Source organism: Penaeus chinensis, chromosome 32 (assembly GCF_019202785.1).
Source record: "Penaeus chinensis breed Huanghai No. 1 chromosome 32, ASM1920278v2, whole genome shotgun sequence".
NCBI lineage: Eukaryota > Metazoa > Arthropoda > Malacostraca > Decapoda > Penaeidae > Penaeus > Penaeus chinensis.
The window spans coordinates 21,539,143-21,548,777 of NC_061850.1; the positions used below are offsets into that span (position 1 = coordinate 21,539,143).

General features: G+C 47.2%; 1 protein-coding gene across 4 annotated transcripts in view; it reads left to right on the forward strand.

The window, feature by feature from the left end:
- The window catches only part of LOC125042533 (cytohesin-1-like), a 265,836-nt gene that overhangs the window by 188,194 nt on the left and 68,007 nt on the right, over positions 1–9,635 (forward strand). The window lies entirely within an intron of this gene.

Here is a 9,635-nt window from a genome sequence, read left to right on the forward strand (position 1 = left end):
CACACACACACACACACACACACACACACACACACACACACACACACACACACACACACACACACACACACACACACACATATATACACACATACACTCGCTTACACTCTCTCCTTGTTCGTCTCCCTCTCCCTACTTCGCTCACTCCTCTCCCTTTCGCAATTTAATTTTGACAGGTGATTTCCATCAAGCATAGTCGTCCCCTTCTACAGTACATCTCTACGCTCCAATACGGTGTCGAAAATTGATGCATTAGATCCGTTCGTTTTTTATCCTTCCCCTCCGAATTTATAATTTGATTGGAATGCCTTTCCAAGGAACCGGACTTTTGAAACGGGCCAGTCAGTCTTTTTTATATTGATCAGTTTTTATTAGAGAGTGGGTAAGCATTTATGTGTTTGTTCAGAAGGGCAGGTCAGAGCACAGTACACTGGGGCAGACCTAACATTTCAGTGGAAAACCTTTTTTTTTTTTTTTTTTAAACCTTGTTCAGGAACAAACTTCCGGGTAGGATTATCACCCTTCCCAAACACCCTGGTACGAATTTCGACCCTGGTGTTCCCGAGGTCGTTTATTTATTTCGCCCTCCTCTCTCCTTTTCTCTCCTGTTCTGTTCACGAGTTGTATCTTTTTGTTCGTCTATTTATACACGCAGTATATCAGTTCTCGTTTGCCGTGAGCCGAAAACTACGTAGGGTTTTCCCTCCATTGATAAAAAGGGGACCTGAAAGGGAGGGGGTCGTTTCTTGTGTGACAAAGGACCCGGTTCGCTCTGCCGTCGTGTTTACCTCCGCGGAAGCCGTTCGAGTGGAAGGCAGTCATTACCGGGCGGGAGAGTTCCACGGCTTGCGATTAAGACGGATTGAGTAGCGTTTAATTGTTCTCCGCTTCCCTCCCTTTCCTTTCCCGGCGTGAGGGCAAGATGGCGGCTGTGGTCCGGGCGATGAGTGTTAGGTTTGTTTTGTCTTGATCGCTCAGGTAATCCGGAAAGTAGATTGTATAAAGAAATACCTTCAGTTTTTTCGTGATCCGTTTGTATTTTTATCCCTCAACAGTCAATGAACTTTGTATTGTTGAGGTAAAGCCCCTCGAATAGGAGACAGAGGAATCACGTGACCTCAGGGTTTTTCCAACCGTGTGTGTCATCGATGACGTCATAAGATAACAAAAACATGGCGACACTTCGGAAAGGGAATTTACTCGACATATTTCACATTTCTTGCCCTCACACAAGAGATATGAGATTTCCTGGAGTGGTGCAAGCATAGGTTGTAAGCAGATCATATATAACACAGAGAATACCCGAAATAGGAAATGTAGAAAATTTCGAAAACGTTTGAAATAAACACTAATGGGAAATGAGGAAAATGATGGCTGCCAAGCAAAGTCTCAAATGTCACAAGCAAACACAGGCGGTGGTGGGAAACATCCGACGAAACCGCACACACGGCATATCCGGAGAAATCGACATTTAAAAACAGTCCGGTTGCTTTCAGTCAAAAAGTATATCGACTTTGGCCTGGTTGAAGGTGTACCGGGTCGGTGACGAAAGCGCGAGAGGGGCGGAGGGGCGGGGGGAGAGTCCATGGGGGGGGGGATGTTACAGAACTCGTGGTTATGCGCTAACTTGCTCATTATTATGTGCTTTGTTGGTGGTTATGGAGGTAATTAAAGCGATGCTATGTGTTGTGGTAATGGCAGGAGGGAGGGTCGGTGTTCGAGATTGTGATTTGTGCACTGTAGCTGTTTTTTTTTGTTTTTTGTTTTTTTTTTTATATACGATATGATTTTGAGAAGGCTGTTCAACGACGAGGGTAATCGTAGTGATAATGATAACCTCACTATGTATGTTATACTATGTTTTCATGTTGTTCGTTGTTAGCGCTCATTTTTCATTTCTTGGTTTTCATCTAAGTGTGTTTATTCAGATTATTCCTCGATTTCTTCGTATGGTTCTGTTTGTTTGTTTTGAACGCGCGACGTGTTTTCCGAAGCACCAAAGGCCCGGCTGGTGACTGTCAAAACAATTACTCAAGTCACACGATCCGGGACCAGCAATTAGCGGAAGGAAACGTGAGAGCGGCGAGAGAGGGGGCGGCCTGCGCGAGCACCCGAACGCGCCCTCGCTCGGCCCGGCTAACGGACGGGCGGGCTGGGCATGGGCGTTGCGGTGGGTGTGTGGTGGGGGGCAGGGCAGTGGTAAGGTGGTGGGAGGTGTTACGAGATACGGGGTTTGGTTAGGTGTGGTTGGAGGCTCGGCGCGATTGTTTATCCGTTGTGGTTGGGAGAGTGGAAGGCTGTTGGAAGAGCAGACAATAACATCGTTAGAGTGCGTGATAACATTGCCAAGGCACTTGATGATATTAGTGGCGTGCATGATAACGTCAAAGGGGTACGTGATAGCATAATAGCAGGATTCCATATGTCATGGCATTATTAGTGTTGTGACACAGGGTGGGGGAAATTTACCGTCAGCCTTCTTATACGAGTTGTTAGAGCACTTAGCCGAGCGAATTATCCATATCAGCCCCAGATCTCCGTCGGCGATTACGTAGCCTCTTTCTGGAAGTACCCGAGTCATCGCCCTGGTATAGTGAACATCGGGTATAATTTCCTTGGTATAGTGAGCATGAAGTAATAGTAATTGTATAGTGACGATGGAGTGATGGCCCTGCTGTTGCGATCATTGGGTAACTGCTCTGGTATAAGGATCATAGGGTAATCGCCCTTGTATAATCGTGCAGCAATCGCATTGGCATACGGATTTTCCGCAATATTATCTTCATTGTTCTCCGAACTGAGGCCGGGGCGAAAATCCGTACTCATCCTGCGGACATTCTTCGCGTATCCGGCCCAAGAGGAGCAGACAGGCGTGGCCACGACGCCTTGTCCAGAGTACATGCACTCGGGCTCTGACTTTGTCCAAACAGGGCTTTGTCTCGCGAGGTCGTCTTCGCCTTCCTCACGTGGGTGCGAAGGGAGCCGCGGCCGAGCGTGTTTGTCCTGACCTGAAGTGACCTCGCGCCCCGTTCCCTCTCTGGCCTCTCACTGTCCACCTCGCTCTTTCCCTCTCTCTCTTGTAGGCCTATTGTCCCGGACCGTAAATCCCTTTTGCTTGACTTGACCCGAGCTGTCCATCAAGGGCTTTTAACCCCGCGGTCTGATTGGGTTTCTGAGGTCTGGCGGTTGGAGGGGGAGGGGGAATTTTTAAAAACTTATTCAGATGAAGGAGAGAGTGAGTGTGTGTGTGTGTGTGTGTGTGTGTGTGTGTGTGTGTGTGTGTGTGTGTGTGTGTGTGTGTGAGAGAGAGAGAGAGAGAGAGAGAGAGAGAGAGAGAGAGAGAGAGAGAGAGAGAGAGAGAGAGATAGATAGATAGATAGATAGATAGATAGAGGGAGAGTGAGTGAGTGAGAGGGGGGGGGGCTATCGTAAATGACGAGGGGTAAGTGGGGGGAATGTAGATCCCAGGGAATAAAGAGGAAAACATTGGACTACTTACATAAACAAACAAAAAACACAGATACATAAAAGTGAATTTAAAAGGAGAGAAAACTAAAAGGAAGGCAAAGCGAGAGCCGAAACATTTCGTCGGTAGGCCGCCCGTATCCCCTCGTGGTCGTGGCATGCGGTTGCCGAGCCAGGACAGGTGGAGTGTAAATATTTGGGTAACGGGCAGGTGTGTGTGTGTGTGTGTGTGTGTGTGTGTGTGTGTGTGTGTGTGTGTGTGTGTGTGTGTGTGTGTGTGTGTGTTTGTGTGTTTGTTTGTTTGGAAGGGGAGGTTGACATAGAATACCCACAGCAATAGGCTGGTTGTGTGATATTCGGGTCCCTTTCAAAAAGGGATGTTTTACTGGATCCTATTCGGGCGGGGGGGGGGGGGGGTGATTTAAAGAGGAATTTCCCCTCCCTGGCGTCGCTCATTGGTGTCCGGGTTGTTTGTATAAAATAAAGGTCGGCGGTTGGGAGTGCAATAACCATAATTATTGTATCGGTTAACTGGATCAGGAGGGTTTCAGTGTTTGTCATAAATATTAACACATTTTGGCTTTCCTCGCTTTTATGGCGGTGGGGAAATGGGATTTTTAAAAAAATGCATTTTCCGTAACGGCCGAAGAACGCGAGTAGAGTTATTATGGTAACGATGAGCAGGTGGACAGGAAGCAAGGGGAGTGGGGGTGGGGTGGGGTGGGGGGGAGTGGGGGAAGGTGGGAGGAGGGATGCAGGTAGGCGGTCCCTGTAACGAGAAATGGGTTTCTGTCAATGTGTGTGGCGGAGGGCAGGTGCGGTGGTGTGTCCAGATACCGATAGATAGGTTATCGGTATCTCCTTTTCCTCCTCTCTTCTGTTATTCCACTCTCTCTCTCTCTCTCTCTCTCTCTCTCTCTCTCTCTCTCTCTCTCTCTCTCTCTCTCTCTCTCTCTCTCTCTCTCTCTCTTTCTCTCTCTTTCTCTCTCTCTCTCTCTCTTTCTCTCTCTCTTTCTCTCTCTCTCTCTCTCATTCTCTTTCTCTCTTTCTCTCTTACCCTCTCTCTCTCTCTATCCATCTATATTTGTCTAACTCCCTTCCTCTCATCCTCTCCCTCTTTCCTTGTCCTTCTCCTTCCCCCTACACGCCTTTCTTTAGCTTCGCACTTGGATTCATATTTCATTTTTCTAGCGCACCTCTCATGATTATCTATTGCACCCAATCACACAATGGCTTACCTAATCCCGAATACAACACACACCGACTCGCGGCCGGGCACCACCACCACCATCATCATCAGAAATTCCTTAAGTGATTCACCAAACACATAATGCCAGTGACGCCATTTCCATTCCGGCGCTAAATGCAGCTGGCACAGTAGGGAGGGAGGGGGGTGGAAGGGGGGTATAGAGAGGGGAAAAGGAGGGGGGGGGGGTGTTGCCGGTTACAAATGGGTTCTGTCGTAAAGATAGCGATCGTGGTCTTTGTCCCTTCGTCAACAACAAGGGCGAAGGAGGCAGATCGGTCGATGTTGATGATAAGGGTATTAGTCGTATTTTTGGATTCCTTGATTGTTTTTGCAATTAACGTGGCGCCATTGCATGTTCTTAAATTAAACGCACACACGAGAGAGAGAGAGAGAGAGAGAGAGAGAGAGAGAGAGAGAGAGAGAGAGAGAGAGAGAAAGAGAGAGAGAGAGAGAGAGAGAGAGAGAGAGAGAGAGAGAGAGAGAGAGAGAGAGAGAGAGAGAGAGAGAGAGAGAGAGAGAGAGAGAGAGAGAGAGAGAGAGAAAGAAAGAAAGAAAGAAAGAAAGAAAGAGAGAAAGAGAGAGAGAGAGAGAGAAAGAGAGAAAGAGAGAAAGAGAGAAAGAGAGAGAGAAGAGAGAAAGAGAAAGAGAGAGAGAGAGAGAGAGAGAGAGAGAGAGAGAGAGAGAGAAAGAGAAAGGGAGGTGGGGGAGACGCGCAAGGTTGTGTGAATGTTTTGTTGACAGGTCATTGGCGACCTGAGCAGCGAGGTGTCAGGTGTAGCGGTGAAGACGTGATTCTCATGCCCTGTTTCCGTCGTCAGTGACCTCGGCTCGCCCACAGTGACCTGGTCTTCCCGTATGACCTCGTAACGCTTGTTCACTTATTTGTGGGATGTGAGATTTGGATATTACTCTTCTCATCTCTTTTCTCTTTCTTCTCTTATCTTCTTTCCTATGCTCCTTTTCTCTCTCTCTCTCTCTCTCTCTCTCTCTCTCTCTCTCTCTCTCTCTCTCTCTCTCTCTCTCTCTCTCTCTCTCTCTCTCTCTCTCTCTCTCCCTCTCCCTTTCCCTCCCTCTCTCCTTTCTCTCTCCCCCGTCCCCTCCCCCTTCTCTTCCCGTTTTATCATCCTCCCCGTCCCTGACATGGCGAGGGGTAACGACGTCTAATTATGTGCTTGACCTCGTTGACCTGACGAGCCGCCACCACTTGACCTGGCTGTTGCCTGTTCCCGCCCGACCCTCCAGGCGCGACATGCGTTGGGGACTTGGGCCGCGGCACTCACATTCCCCCCCATCTCTTCCCCTTTATCTTCCCCCTCATCCCCTACTATTCCGTCTCCCACTCCCTCTTGCTCTCCCTCTCGCTCTCCCTCTCCCTCTCTCCCTCGTTCACCCCCCCCCCCCGCTCTCTCTCCCCTTCCTCTCTCTCTCTCTCTCCTCTCTCTTTCGATCCCACTCCGTCTCCCCCCATTTGCCTCTCAGGTGCCATTTCTCACGCCCAGTTACCCTGTTTCTGGGATGAAGTTTGTTTTACATTGTTTGTTTTGGTTTAAACAAATACTTTTGTTCTACAGATATGCAGTCATACATACTCCTATGTGTATGTTTTTTTTCATCATTATTGTTGTTGTTATGGATATTATCATTATCGTAGTTATGATTATTATTATTATTTTTATTATTATTAGTTTCATGTGTACGGTATCGAATATCACACACACCCTCGACCCGCTGTATAACATTCAACCATTAGAATGTTAATAAGCCTTAAATGCACATGTGAAAATATAATTTATTGACATTTGCCATCTCCCAACAGGCTTGTTTTTGTTTGTGCAAGGCTCAAGCACCTCGGGAGGGTACCAAGCTGTGGGCATGGGCGCCGGTGTAGGTAGGAGGAGGGAGGGAGAGAGGGAGAGAGGGAGGGAAGGGTACAGATAGTGAGTGAGGGAGGGAGGGAACCACCATTTAGGGCCAGCAGTGTTTGTTTGATCGGCGGGCCATCTCCAAAGCGGTCGCTTCGCTTCGCCCACGTGTTTGAAGCTGTTGTTTGTGTGTGCGCGCGTTTGATTCGATTAACAAGGCGGCCCTGGGATGGCGGTGCTCCTCCTCCTCGCCGCCGTGCATGCCTTACGAGCGCGCCAGATGCGGAGGGCGAGACCTTTCCTCCTGTTGCTGGGGTGTTGGGGAGAGGGAAGAAGGGGGGGGGGGGGTCACGTGGAGGTTCTTATCTTCGTGACTGACATGGTGGGGGGGGGGGGGGGGGGATGCCATGAAGTTAAAGGAAAATGTTGTCTTTTTAAGGTTAGGATGGATTTGTTTTTTTTTTACTATCATTATTTCACTTTATTGTATCTATTTTTTTTTTCTTTTGAGTTAAGGAATGGGGTCGAAGTCCCTCAAGTGATTATGCATATGCCCGACGCGTGAATGGCTTAGCGTTACGTGAGCAAGCGGCGAACGTGTGCTTTGCATTGTGTATCCGTCTTAAAGATCGCATTTTGCAACCGCTCGAAGGAGGTGGCCGGGTTTCTCTCCATTGTGGAAGGTTTTATGTGGTTGCCCTCAGTGCGTTATTGCGGTTGGTTATTTGCAGGCATGTTGCAGCATGAATTAGGTCACGTGGTTATGTGTGTGTGGAGGGAAAGGGAGAGGAGGGAGGGAGAGGGAGAGGGGAGGGAGGGAGAGGGAGAGGGAGAGAGGGGGAGATAGAGAGAGGGAGAGGCATAGACAGACAAAGATATGAATTTGTTTATAATTGTTAACATTTCTATCAAGTCGCGTGTTGCGCAGCGTGTCGAGGCGATGCAGCGAGCGTGCCTGGTGTATCCTGCCGGATGTGTCGGCATTCTGCGGCTGGCGATTGTATGAGTCGCCCCCATCCTTGCCCTTGGCTCGGGCGCCGCGCTGGCTTTCTCATCTTCCTCTGCGTCTCCGTCAGCGCCCCCTTTCTGTTGGTTCTTTCGGGCTCGCTCTCCTTTCGCGTAGGGGTTCATGTGTAATTTTATTTGTTTCCTGTTTTATATGAATGTATGTATGTGTGTGTATATATATATATATATATATATATGTACACACACACACACACACACACACACACACACACACACACACACACACACACACACACACACACACACACACATATATATATATTTATATTTATTTATTTATTATTTATATATATATATATATATATATATATATATATTGGTTATGATCCGCTGAAAACAACCTCTGTGGTATATTTATTTCATAATTTATTTCGGTATTTATTTATTCATTCATTTATTCATTCATTCTTTATAGTTTAGTGTATTTCAAGTGTAGTTTAAGGGCGCTTGGCTGTTCAGATGTTCTGAGTTCAGGCCAACTTGCGCAACGACGGCACCATTTCCCGGATGTTTTCTGTTTGTTATTTCTACGCAAGAATAATCGAAAAAATGCATATTGTATCATGGATATGTATAAATATATATATATACATATATATACATATATATGTATATATACACACGTATGTATGTATGTATATGGGTATGTAGGAATGTATGGACTTTTCTTTTATGACGGAAACTATTCCAAAGTCATTTGCTAAGACGGTTTCCATTGGGTGTAATTCACTGGATATTTTTCCTGCAATCGTGATACTCTAACCACGATGAAATTTAAAACTCGCCATCATCAGGCTTTGATCCGTCCCCCCCTCCCCCCACTCGCCGCCTTGCGTAACGGCGAGTGCAAAGACTCTCTCTCGTATCCTCGCCAGGTCTCCTCAGGTTTTCTCAGGTCGGGGAATGTCTACCTTGACTCGTGTCCGGTCTCGCTCCGCCGACGCCACCTGTCGGGGGTGCATGCCGATCAAGGCCGCTTCGTCAGCGTGTGTGGGTGGTGGTGGTGTGGGGGGGGGTATGGGAGGAGGGGTGAATGAGAGAGTAGGTGTGCGTAGGAGGGGAATAAAGGTGTATTTTATTTATCTATTTATTTATTTATTTTTATTTATTATTATTATTATTATTTATTTTTATTTAGTGTGTGTGTGTGTGTGTGTGTGTGTGTGTGTGTGTGTGTGTGTGTGTGTGTGTGTTTCGGGATGGGCGACCGTTTTTACATGATATTTCTTGCGCGTAAAGCAGTGGTTCGAAACCTCTTTGTAGTACCCGACTTAATTTCCATTTATACATTTTTTTCCGACAGGATTATATTTGTAAAAAAGGGGGAAGGGAAATGTAACCCTTTTTCCATAGGTCTATATTTAGGCTCAGCTGGCGACCACGTGACGGAGTGTTGACGGGATATGAGCGAAAGAACGTTATCCTAGTGCCAAAGCCTTCAATTTTACGAGCTTGCTAGACCACGCGGCCACCACACACACACACAGACTCACACACACACACACACACACGCACACACATAAACCCTTTGAATAAAAGAAAAAAAAATCGACACAAAGAAGAAAACGTTACCGGCTTAGGATTTCCGGTCTCTCCCGTCCCCCTCCCCTATCCTTTCTCCCTCCTCCTCCTCCTCCTCCGCCTCCTGTATTCTTCAACCACCGCCTTAACCCTTTTGGTACTCCTCTTCCTCTCTTCCTCTTTCTCCTCATCTTCCTCTCTTTCTCTTTGTCCTCCTTCTCCTCCTCCTTCTCCTTCTCCATTCTTCCCCGTCTTCCATACCCCAATTACTTTGTGTTGGCGTATTTGGGTATTTCTTTATCATATTATCATCATATTATTAGTTAATCGTGGTGAAAGTCTGGTATTTTATGTGATGCAAGATATCTGGAGGAAAGTGCTTTTTTTTATTTATTTTGGATTTGGGTAAATATACTCGGGCGTTGGGGGAAGAGTGGGCATTATCTAATGGTCTAATCGGCGTCAGGAAATCATGAGGGGCAAAGGCAAGGAAGCCCCCTTTTTCAGCC